Here is a 10482-nt window from a genome sequence, read left to right on the forward strand (position 1 = left end):
TTTTTTTTATTGGCTGTCTTGGGTCTTTGTTGCAGTGCGCGGGCTTCTCATTGCAGTGGCTTCCCGTGTTGCGGAGCACAGGCTCTAGGCTCGCAGGCTTCTGTAGTTGTGGCTCATGGGCTCTAGAGCGTGGGCACATGGTTGTGTGTTGTGGCACATGGTCCTAGGTGCTCTGCAGCATGTGGGATCTTCCCGGACCAGGGATTGAACCCGTGTACCCTGCTTTGGCAGGCAGATTCTTAAGCCACTGCATCACCAGGGAAGTCCAAAATAAATTTTTAAAAAACGAATTTTTTTCCCAAAAATAAAGTAGAAACTGAATAAAATGAAGACTTTTTGTATATGGGCTCTGAAGTTTTATTATGTAATCATTGTAAATGATCTTATTTCATTAGACTCATATTTATCTATAATAAGGAAGACAGGCAAATCACAAAGAAGTGAAATGTTCAAATTATTTATAAACCTAATTTCAACCAGTAGTTTCAGTCTCTTCCCCACAGGCTTTCGTCATCCAGCAAGTCACAAAATTTGACAGACGTGTGCTTTCTGTACTACATTGGGTCAGCTGTGAATGTAGTGACCAAAAGAGGAGCCACAGAAGAGAGGAACAGTGGTCAAAGTCCTGGATGATGCACAAATCAGACACTATTTTGGAAAAATCAAAATCTGACTGTATTGTTATTATTGCTTTCCACCTGGAGTTATTAAACTCCCTAGAAATGGGCATCAAGACAAATAACTTCACTTTCCCCTACAGTGTATATACAGCTAACAGATGAGTACCATTTTTTTAAAAACTACCACAATACCATTATGACATCTAAAAAAATTAACAATAACTTCTTAATATCATATGTTTTCAGTTTTCCTTAGTTGTCTCAGAAATGTCTTTTTACAACATTACAAGTTACAGGACAAATATTGTATGCCTCCTGATAAGATGCAATGAGGAAGACAAAACATCACTTTTCAGGGTTCTTCCCCAAAATGTATAATGTGAATATACTGAAGAAACATCAACTAAACCCAAGTGAGGGACAGTCTACAAATAATTGGCCTTTACTCTTCAAAAAATCAAGGTCATGAAAAACAAAGACTGAAGTAACTGTACCAAATTAAAGAAGACTAGAGAGGCATCACATTGTGTAATCCTGGATTGGATCCCGGACCAAGAAAATACAGTTTTCTTCTGCTGTAAAAGATAGTAGTGGGACAATTAGCAAAATTTGAGTAAGGTCTGTAGTAAATGTTATGGTATTCATATTAATTTCCAGATTTCAGCAATTGTACTGTAGTATTTGTAAAAATTCTAAAGACAAGAATTCTTGTCTTTAGAAAATACACACTGAAGTTGTTAAGGATAAAGGAGCACTTTGTTGGCAATAAAAAACTAATATGGGGAATTCCCTGGCAGTCCAGTGGTTAGGATTCCGGGCTTCCACTACAAGGGCCCTGGCTTTTTTTTTTTTGGCTGCACTGGGTCTTTGTTGCTGTGCATGGGCTTTCTCTAGTTGTAGCGAGTGGAGGGCTACTCTTCGTTGTGGTGTGCAGGCTTCTCATTGTGGTGTCTACTCTTGTTGCAGAGCACGGGCTCTAGGCACACAGGCCTCAATAGTTGTGGCATGTGGGCTCAGTAGTCATGGCTCACAGGCTCTAGAGCACAGGCTCAGTAGTGGTGGCGTATGGGCTTAGTTGCTCCACGGCATGGGAGATCTTCCCGGAGCAGGGCTCAAACCCGTGTCGCCTGCATTGGCAGGCAGATTCTTAACCACTGTGCCACCAGGGAAACCCAGGGGCCCGGCTTTGATCCCTGGACGGGGAACTAAGATCCTGCATGCCATGCAGCGCAGCCGCAAAAAAAAAAAGAAACACACACACACCACACACACACACACACACACACACACACACACACACACACACACACACACACACACACACACACACACCTCCCTAATATGGGTATGTATATAGAGAGAGAATGATAAAGTAGATGCAATAAGATGTTAACATTTGGGGAAATCTAAGTGAAGGGTATGTGGGAATTCTTTGTACTATGGCAACTTTTCTATAAGTAAAAATAGATTAAAAAAAACTTTTCAAGATGTCTTTTTACTTTGTTTGCTTAAATCAGGATTCTAGTGAGATACATACTTTGTATTTGGTTGGTGTGTTCCTTAAGGGTCTTATGTATAACAGTTTATGCTCCCTTTCATTTTAACTGCCACTTACTTGTTAAAGAAATTAGGTCATGTTTCTCACTTTCTGAATTTGGATAGCGTATCCTCTTTGTGTCATTTAACATGTTCTTCTATCACCAATTTTTCCTGCAAACTGGTATATCTAGAAGCTCCATTAAAAATTTGTGTTCAAAAAAATTTTTACAAAAATAATTCATAAGAGATGTGTGCTTTCTCTCATATCACATCAGGCACATGATATCTGATGTACCAGTTTTAGAGATGTCACAACTGATCAGTGCGTTCAGGTGCTGTCAGTCTGGTGCATCATTATAAGGTTCCCCATCAAACCATTTTAGTATCCACTGGTTTATGTTATCTAGAATTTTTTTTAGGGCTTGCAAAATGGTGATCTTCTAATTCTATCATTTCTTTACAAATGGGTACTTTACACAGCATGTGTACTAGAGAGCACTGGAGTCTGAAGTTCTAGTTTTCAGCTGTTAATGCAAGCCTATATAGGCAGTGCACCAAGACTAATCTTGAAGTCATGTGGTACAGCCTGTCCAGAATCTCGAGAGTAATCTCCCACCATGTGATCCAAAATTGACTGGATTTGTAAATTATATGAGCTGTGGCCAGCACTTTAGAATCCAAGCCTCGAGCTGTGCAGACACCCATACAATGCTTTTCATTGAAAACCAGCAAACAATAAATGGGAGCCTTTATTTAATGAAAAAGCTACCGTTGTTTTAAAACCAAAGATCAAGAAGGAAGTTAGTCCTGTGCCTAGAAACTTGTGTCTCTAGGAATCAGATTTGTTCAGAAAATCAAGGAATATCTGGGGTGTTTCTAGAATGTGCTTCAGTCTTACAACAGGAGGAATGACAGGATGAGAACAAAATAAATGAAGAGTAATTAAGCTTGAGAAGGAGAAAGTGTTTTTGGAGATAAAGTTGAGATTTTAGAGAACAGATCCAACAGATATTAAAGGAAAAATGAAATTGAAAGACAAGATAAAAGAGACAGGATACTGTACTTGGAGTTTCATTCATTTAAGAGGTTTTTTTCTTAGGTTGGTAGATATTTGGGGGGGATCATCTGGAACATGAGGACAGAAATAATAACTTAGTTCCAAAGAAATTGAACAAGTATATAAGCAAAGTCTCAGCAAGCTGTACTGACTGTCCCAGAGGGAGCACGGATACAGGCCACTGCTGGCAAAGTGCTCTCTTAGAGCCACGAAGAGATTCCGTGGGAAGAACTACTGGGGAATTGCACCTTAAAGACTGGGACAGTGGTGCCAAGTGTACCTGAAAGTCTGGACCATTTGAGAGGGGAATAGCAGTCAAATGCAAGTAGACTGTTCAGCGGGGGCATTGAATGAGTGTCCAGATGTCGCTGTGATTGTAGGTAAGGACATAAGTGCTGCCTGTGCCCAGAGTGGGCACACCTGAAAAATTCTGAGCATTAAGACTCTAAAGGAGGGCAGGAAGAAAGACGAAGCATAATAGAAGAGAGTGAGCAGGGCAGTGATAAATGGAATCCAGCCCTGGATTGGCTGTCGGCCCAGTCAGAAAATACATGCTGATTATCTCACTCGGAAAAGTGAGAGTGCTCAAGATTTTTTTTGGACAGTAGTTGCCTTTGACAGACCAGAACCTAGTGACTTATCTCTCAGAACAGAAGACCCTGTTAGACAAAATCTAGATGAGAAAGGTAACATTATCTGGGCCAGAAAGGAGAGAAAGTTTAAGAAAAAAAAGAAGGAAGGAAGCATCAGATCCTACAAATACTGTTAGGCCTATATGTGTTAGGGAAGGAAAGGGAACAACTTAAGAAATAAATTATACTGTGACAAACTCAGCTGTTCCTCCCAGAAAGGTGTAGAGGGAAATCGAGCCCTAGGACATATCCACTATTGCTGGAAAAGGCAGAGCCAAGAGGAATACTGCTGGGGGCTGGACCAATCAAAAGCAGGAGAAGGTGGTGTGCTGAGGAGGGCTCGCCAGAAGTATGTGTCCTTACCCAGTGCAATTAGTCTGGTAGTCCAGTTGCCCCCAGTATTTATATATGTCTTTAATAATAATGTTTACCTGGGTATATGGCTGCCTAGAGTGAAGACTACATTTCTCAGCCTCTCTGGTAGTTCAGGGTATAGACATACCTTGTTTTATTGGCACTTTGTTGTATTGCATTTTTCAGATGCTGTGTTTTTTGAAAACTGAAGGTTTGTGGCAACCCGGCGTCAAGCAAGTTTAATCCACGCCGTTTCTCCACCAGCATTTGCTCACTTCGTGTCCCTCACATTTTGGTAATTCTCACAGTATTTCAAACGTTTTCATTATTACTATATATGTTATGGTGATCTGTGATCATTGATCTTTGATGTTACTATTGTCATTGTTTTGGGGTGCCATGAGCACCCCAAACCAGCCCATCTCTCTCCCTCTCTTCAGGCCTCCCTATTCCCTAAATCGCAACAATATTGAACTTAGGCCAGTGAAGAGCCCTACAATGGCCTCTGAGTGTTCAAGTGAAAGGAAGAGTCACACATTTGTCGCTTTAAATCAAAAGCTAGAAATGATTAAGCTTAATGAGGAAGGCATGTTGGAAGGTGAGAGAGACCAAAAGCTAGGCCTCTTGGGCTTCCCTGGTGGCGCAGTGGTTGACAGTCCGCCTGCCGATGCAGGGGACACAGGTTTGTGCCCCGGTCTGGGATGATCCCACATGCCGCGGAGCGGCTAGGCCCGTGAGCCATGGCCACTGAGCCTGCGTGTCTGGACCCTGTGCTCCGCAACGGGAGAGGCCACAACAGTGAGAGACCCGCATACCGCAAAAAAAAAAAAAAAAAAAAGCTAGGCCTCTTATACCAGACAGTCAAGTTGTGACTGCAAAGGGATAGTTCTTCAGGGAAATTAAAAGTGCTACTCCAGTGAACACATGCATAATAAAGCAAAACAGCCTTATTGCTGATGTGGAGAAAGTTTTAATGGTCTGGATAGAAGATCAAATAAGCCACAACATTCCGTTAAGCCAAAGCCTGATCCACAGCAAGGCCCTAACTCTCTTCAGTTCTCTGAAGGCTGACAGAGGAGAGGAAGCTGCAGGAGAAAAGTTTGAAGCTAGCAGAAGTTGGTTCATGAAGTTTAAGGAAAGAAGCCATCTTCATAACATAAAAGTACAAGGTGAAGCAGCAAGTTGTAATAGAGAAACTGCAGCAAGTTATCCAGGAGATCTAGCTAAGATAATTTATGAAGGTGGCTATACCAAACAACAGATTTTCAGTGTAGACAAAGCAGCCTTCTATTGGAAGATGCCATCTAGGACTTGCATAGAAGTTAATGCCTGGCTTCAAAGCTCCAAAGGACAGGCCGACTCTCCGGTTAGGGCTTAATGCAGCAGGTGACTTTAAGTTGAAGCCATTGCTCATTTACCATTCCCAAAATTTTAGGGCCCTGAAGAATTATGCTAAGTCTGGGCTTCTCTGGTGGCTCAGTGGTTAAGAATCTGCCTGCCAATGCAGGGGACACGGGTTCGAGCCCTGGTCTGGGAAGATCCCACATGCCACAGAGCAACTAAGCCTGTGTGCCACAACTACTGAGCCCGCATGCCACAACTACTGAAGCCCACGCACCTAGGGCCTGTGCTGTGCAACGAGAAGCCACCTCAATGAGAAGCCTGCACACTGCAACGAAGAGTAGCCCCTGCTTGCCGCAATTAGAGAAAGCCCACATGCAGCAACAAAGACACAATGCAGCCAAAAATAAATAAATTTTTTTTTTTTTTAAATAATTATGCTAAGTCTACTCTGCCTGTGCTCTGTAAATGGAACAACAAAGCCTGGATGACAGCACATCTATTTACAACATGGTTTACTGAGTATTTTAAGCCCACTGTTTAGATCTGCTCAGAAAAAAAGATTCCTTTCAAAATATTAACTGTTGGGCTTCCCTGGTGGTGCAGTGATTGAGAGTCCACCTGCCCATGCAGGGGACACGGGTTGGTGCCCCAGTCCAGGAAGATCCCACATGCCGCGGAGCGGCTGGGCCCGTGAGCCATGGCCGCTGAGCCTGCGCATCCGGAGCCTGTGCTCCGCAACAGTGTACGAGTCTTTCACCTCCCATGTTAAGTTTATTCTTTTTGATGTTATTGCATTGCTTATATATATATATATATATATATATATATATATATTACTGTTTGTTGACAGTGCACCTCTTCACCCAAGATTTCTGATGGAGATGTGCAGTCAGATTAATGTTTTCATGCCTGCTAATACAACATCCATTCTGCAGCCCATAGATCAAAGAGTCATTTCAACTTTTAAGTCTTATTATTAAGAAATACACTTTCTAAGTCTATAGCAGTCATAGATGGTGATTCTAATAATGTATCTGGGCAAAGCCAATTAAAAACCTTCTGGAAAGGATTCAGCATTCTAGACACCACTAAGAGTATTTGTGATTTACAGGAAGAGGTCAAAATATCAGCATTAACAGGAGACTGAAAGAAGTTGATTCCAGTCCTCAAGGATGAGTTTGAGGAGTTCGGGACTTCAGCGGAGGAAGTGACTGCAGATGTGGTGGAGATAGCAAGACAACTAGAACTAGAAGTGGAGCCTGAAGATGTGACTGAATTGCCACAATCTCATATAAACCTTGAATGGATGCAGAGTTACTTCTTAAGGATGAGCAATGAAAGTGGTTTCTTGAGATGGAGTCTACTCCCGGTGAAGATGCTGTGAAGATGGTTGAAATGACAACAAAGGATTTAGATTACATAAACTTAGTTGATAAAGCAGCAAGGTTGACAAAGGATTTAGAATATTACATAAACTTAGTTCATAAAGCAGCAGCAGGGTTTGAGAGGATTGACTCCAATTTCTTTTAAATACATTTATTTATTTATGGCTGTGTTGGGCCTTGGTTGCTGCATGCAGGCTTTCTCTAATTGTGGTGAGCAGGGACTACCCTTCATTGTGCTGCATGGGCTTCTCATTGCGGTGGCTTCTCTTGTTGTGGAGCACGGGCTCTAGGCATGCGGGCTTCAGTAGTTGTGGCACACGGGCTCAGTAGTTGTGGCTTGCAGGCTCTAGAGCGCAGGCTCAGTAGTTGTGGCGCACGGGCTTAGTTGCTCCGCAACATGTGGGATCTTCCCAGACCAGGGCTCGAACCCAGCTCCCCTGCCTTGGCAGGCGGATTCTTAACCACTGCGCCACCAGGGAAGCCCCTGACTCCAATTTTGAAACAAGTTCTGTGGATAAAATGCTATTGAGCAGCATGCGTGCTACAGAGAAATCATTCATAAAGGGAAGAGTCAATCAATGAGTCAAACTTCATTGTTGTCTTATTTTAAGAAACTGCCATGGCCACCCCAGCCTTCAGCAGCCACCCTGACCAGGCAGCACCATCAACATCAAGGCAAGACCCTCCACCAGCAGAAAGATTACAGTTCACTGAAGGCTCAGATGATGGTTAGCATTTTTTTAGCAATAAAGAGTTTTTTAATTAAGGTATGTACATTGTTTTTTTAGATACAACACTATTGCACACTTAATAGACTACAGTATAGTGTAAGCATAACTTTTATATGCACTGGGAAATGAAAAAGTTTGTGTGACTTGCTTTGTTGAGATACTTGCTTTGTTGCAGTAGTCTGGAACCAAGCCTGCAGTATCTCCAAGGTATGCCTGAACTCATGTGTCTTCCTTAAGAAACTGGACACAAGCACTGTTTGCTTTACTTACATCCTTTCCTACCTTATTTCGCTTAGGATGTAGATGTTCTGCATATGAGACAATGAGGTCCAAGCCACGCATGGTGGGGCAACAGTGTCAACAGAATCTGGATCCCTGACACTATGGAAGGGTACACCAGCACTGGAATGCTGACCTAGACATTTATGTGAGCAGAATAAACTTCAAGCTTCCCCCTGTTATTTTGGGTTTTCTGTCATTCATATCCAAAACTAATCCTAACACACCTAGAGATTCAAGCTGCAGAAATGTCAACAACAGCTTTAGTTCAGGAATCTGCTGAGGATGTTTTCCAGCTGAAACAAATGAGGAAATGAAGGAGAAACTCACCTTGCATGGCAGGCTTCACATGCCTGAGCGATTTCACAACAAAAGGCAACAGCAGGAGCCACTGTGTCGTTATTTAGAGCCCAGGTTCCATGGATCAGGGAATGTTGGAGACAGAGGGCTCAAAGGGGAAATGGAAGTTAAGAGGTGTTTAAGATTCAAGATGGGAGAGGGACTTCCATAATGGCACAGTGGTTAAGACTCCATGCTCCCTATGCAGGGGTCTGGGTCCAATCCCTGGTCAGGGAACTAGATCCCACAACTAAGAGTTCAGATGCTGCAACTAAGGAGCCCTGGAGCCACAACTAAAACCCAGCATAACCAACATAAATTAATTAGTTAATTTTTTAAATAAAGGTTCAAGATTGGAGAAAAAGATCTCAAAACAAACTAATGACCGGGCTTGCCATCACTGCTATTTCTAAACTTTGCAAGAGTGTAAAAATCTTTTGGGGAAGAAAATTCTCTTCTGCCCTCTTAGGTTCTCTGGCTGGGTCTGCAAAATAATCTGACAACAGACATATTAATATGAGAAAAGACATACAAATTTCTTTGATGTTAAAAGGTTTACATGATGTGTGGTCTTCCTAGAAAAAGAAAACTTACAAAGAAACAGAAATGCTTTATAGCATTTGAACATAAGAGGTTACATTTAAAAAGAAGTGTCAAGACAAATGGAAAGGACTTCGAGCTTCTAGGGGCAGCAAATCGTAGGAAGGCAAATATATGGGAAATTAATGGTAGATAAGGCCTAGTTGGTAAGTTTTGTTTGTGTAGACTCTCACGGAGCCATCCTGTCTCCTGTATCACTGGAAGTTGTTACTCCCTTCCCATGGACAGTGGTGGGGTGGGGTGGCAGTGGGGAGACACCTTCACAAGGGGAATTTGTGATCTTACTTTCCAGAAGATAGGGGACAGCAGAGAGCTCATCCTGTGCCTGCTTTTTCTCAGTTGCCTTCAGCTCAAAATAATCCTTATGCCAGAGTGGCCTATATTGGGATGGTGTATTCTGACCTCCTACAGTCTCATATGTCACCCTGAGAGAAATATGTGTTGATTGTTCCCATAGGATTGATAAAACATGTTGCCGACGTTAACTTCTTTTTTTTTTTTTTTTTGCGGCACGCGGGCCTCTCACTGTTGTGGCCTCTCCCGTTGCAGAGCACAGGCTCCAGACGCGCAGACTCAGCAGCCATGGCTCACGGGCCCAGCCGCTCCGCAGCATGCGGGATCCTCCCGGACCGGGGCACGAACCCGCGTCCCCTGCCTCGGCAGGCGGACCCTTAACCACTGCACCACCAGGGAAGACCCCGACATTAACTTCTTGAGGGAGCTTCCTCCTAGTTGAGTTTGTTTACGGATCAAGGATTTCAGATAACTTACACAGCATCCTGGTGAAGCCCAAATCAAGATTTCACTGTCTGTTTTATGGAAAGTGCAAGGTTCTGGGAGCACCACTTTGTCTTGATAATTACTTGAAAATCTTGGTATTGGTTTTTTTTCTGTTGTTTAATTTTGTTGGTGTCGAGTGCTTTGATGATACTCTTTAAAAAGTGAGGTGTAACAGAAATTTGGTGTTTAACTTCTGAGACTCTGAAAAAAACCACACTAGTGGTTCTAGTGAGACCCTGTCCAGGCTGCTGAAAGAACCACAGTGCTCTTCAGGTATGAAGAACCCCTCTGGTTCAGAACGAGCCGAATCAGAAATTGGGAAGGATGAGTTTTAGACTTTAATGCCTTTTAACTTTAACTCAAGCAGACAAGAGAATCTAATCTTAGAACTTTAATTTCTCCCTGGGAAATTCACAATGGTAGAGGGGTTATTTTTAAATTGGGGACATCAGTATTTTACTGGAATGTTTTTATTGAAGCATCTTTACAGTGTCATATAATCTCTTTGCAGAACCTCTGATAGACTGTTCTAAACAACATGGTTAGATGTAATTTAGAATGAAAAGTGAACAGGGAGCTTTCAGCTGGAGTTCAGCGTGGCCTGTAATTACTTCAGTCGATAAATTGCCTTCCGAGGGCAATAGCTACCCTCTTCACCACCAGGCTCAGGAGAACACACGAAGGAAGAGTAGTTGGCATTTGGGCGGGAGGGGTTGCGGGTGTGCTCATGGTAAGGGCTGCACTGTCATCCTAGATTGTTGATCTCCTCCTGCAGGGGAGACAGGCACACTCTCAGCTGGCCTGGCGTTTAATGGTTAAGCC

The sequence above is a fragment of the Lipotes vexillifer genome, unplaced genomic scaffold, assembly GCF_000442215.2.
Source record: "Lipotes vexillifer unplaced genomic scaffold, Lipotes_vexillifer_v1.1 scaffold597, whole genome shotgun sequence".
Classification (NCBI taxonomy): Eukaryota; Metazoa; Chordata; class Mammalia; order Artiodactyla; family Lipotidae; genus Lipotes; species Lipotes vexillifer.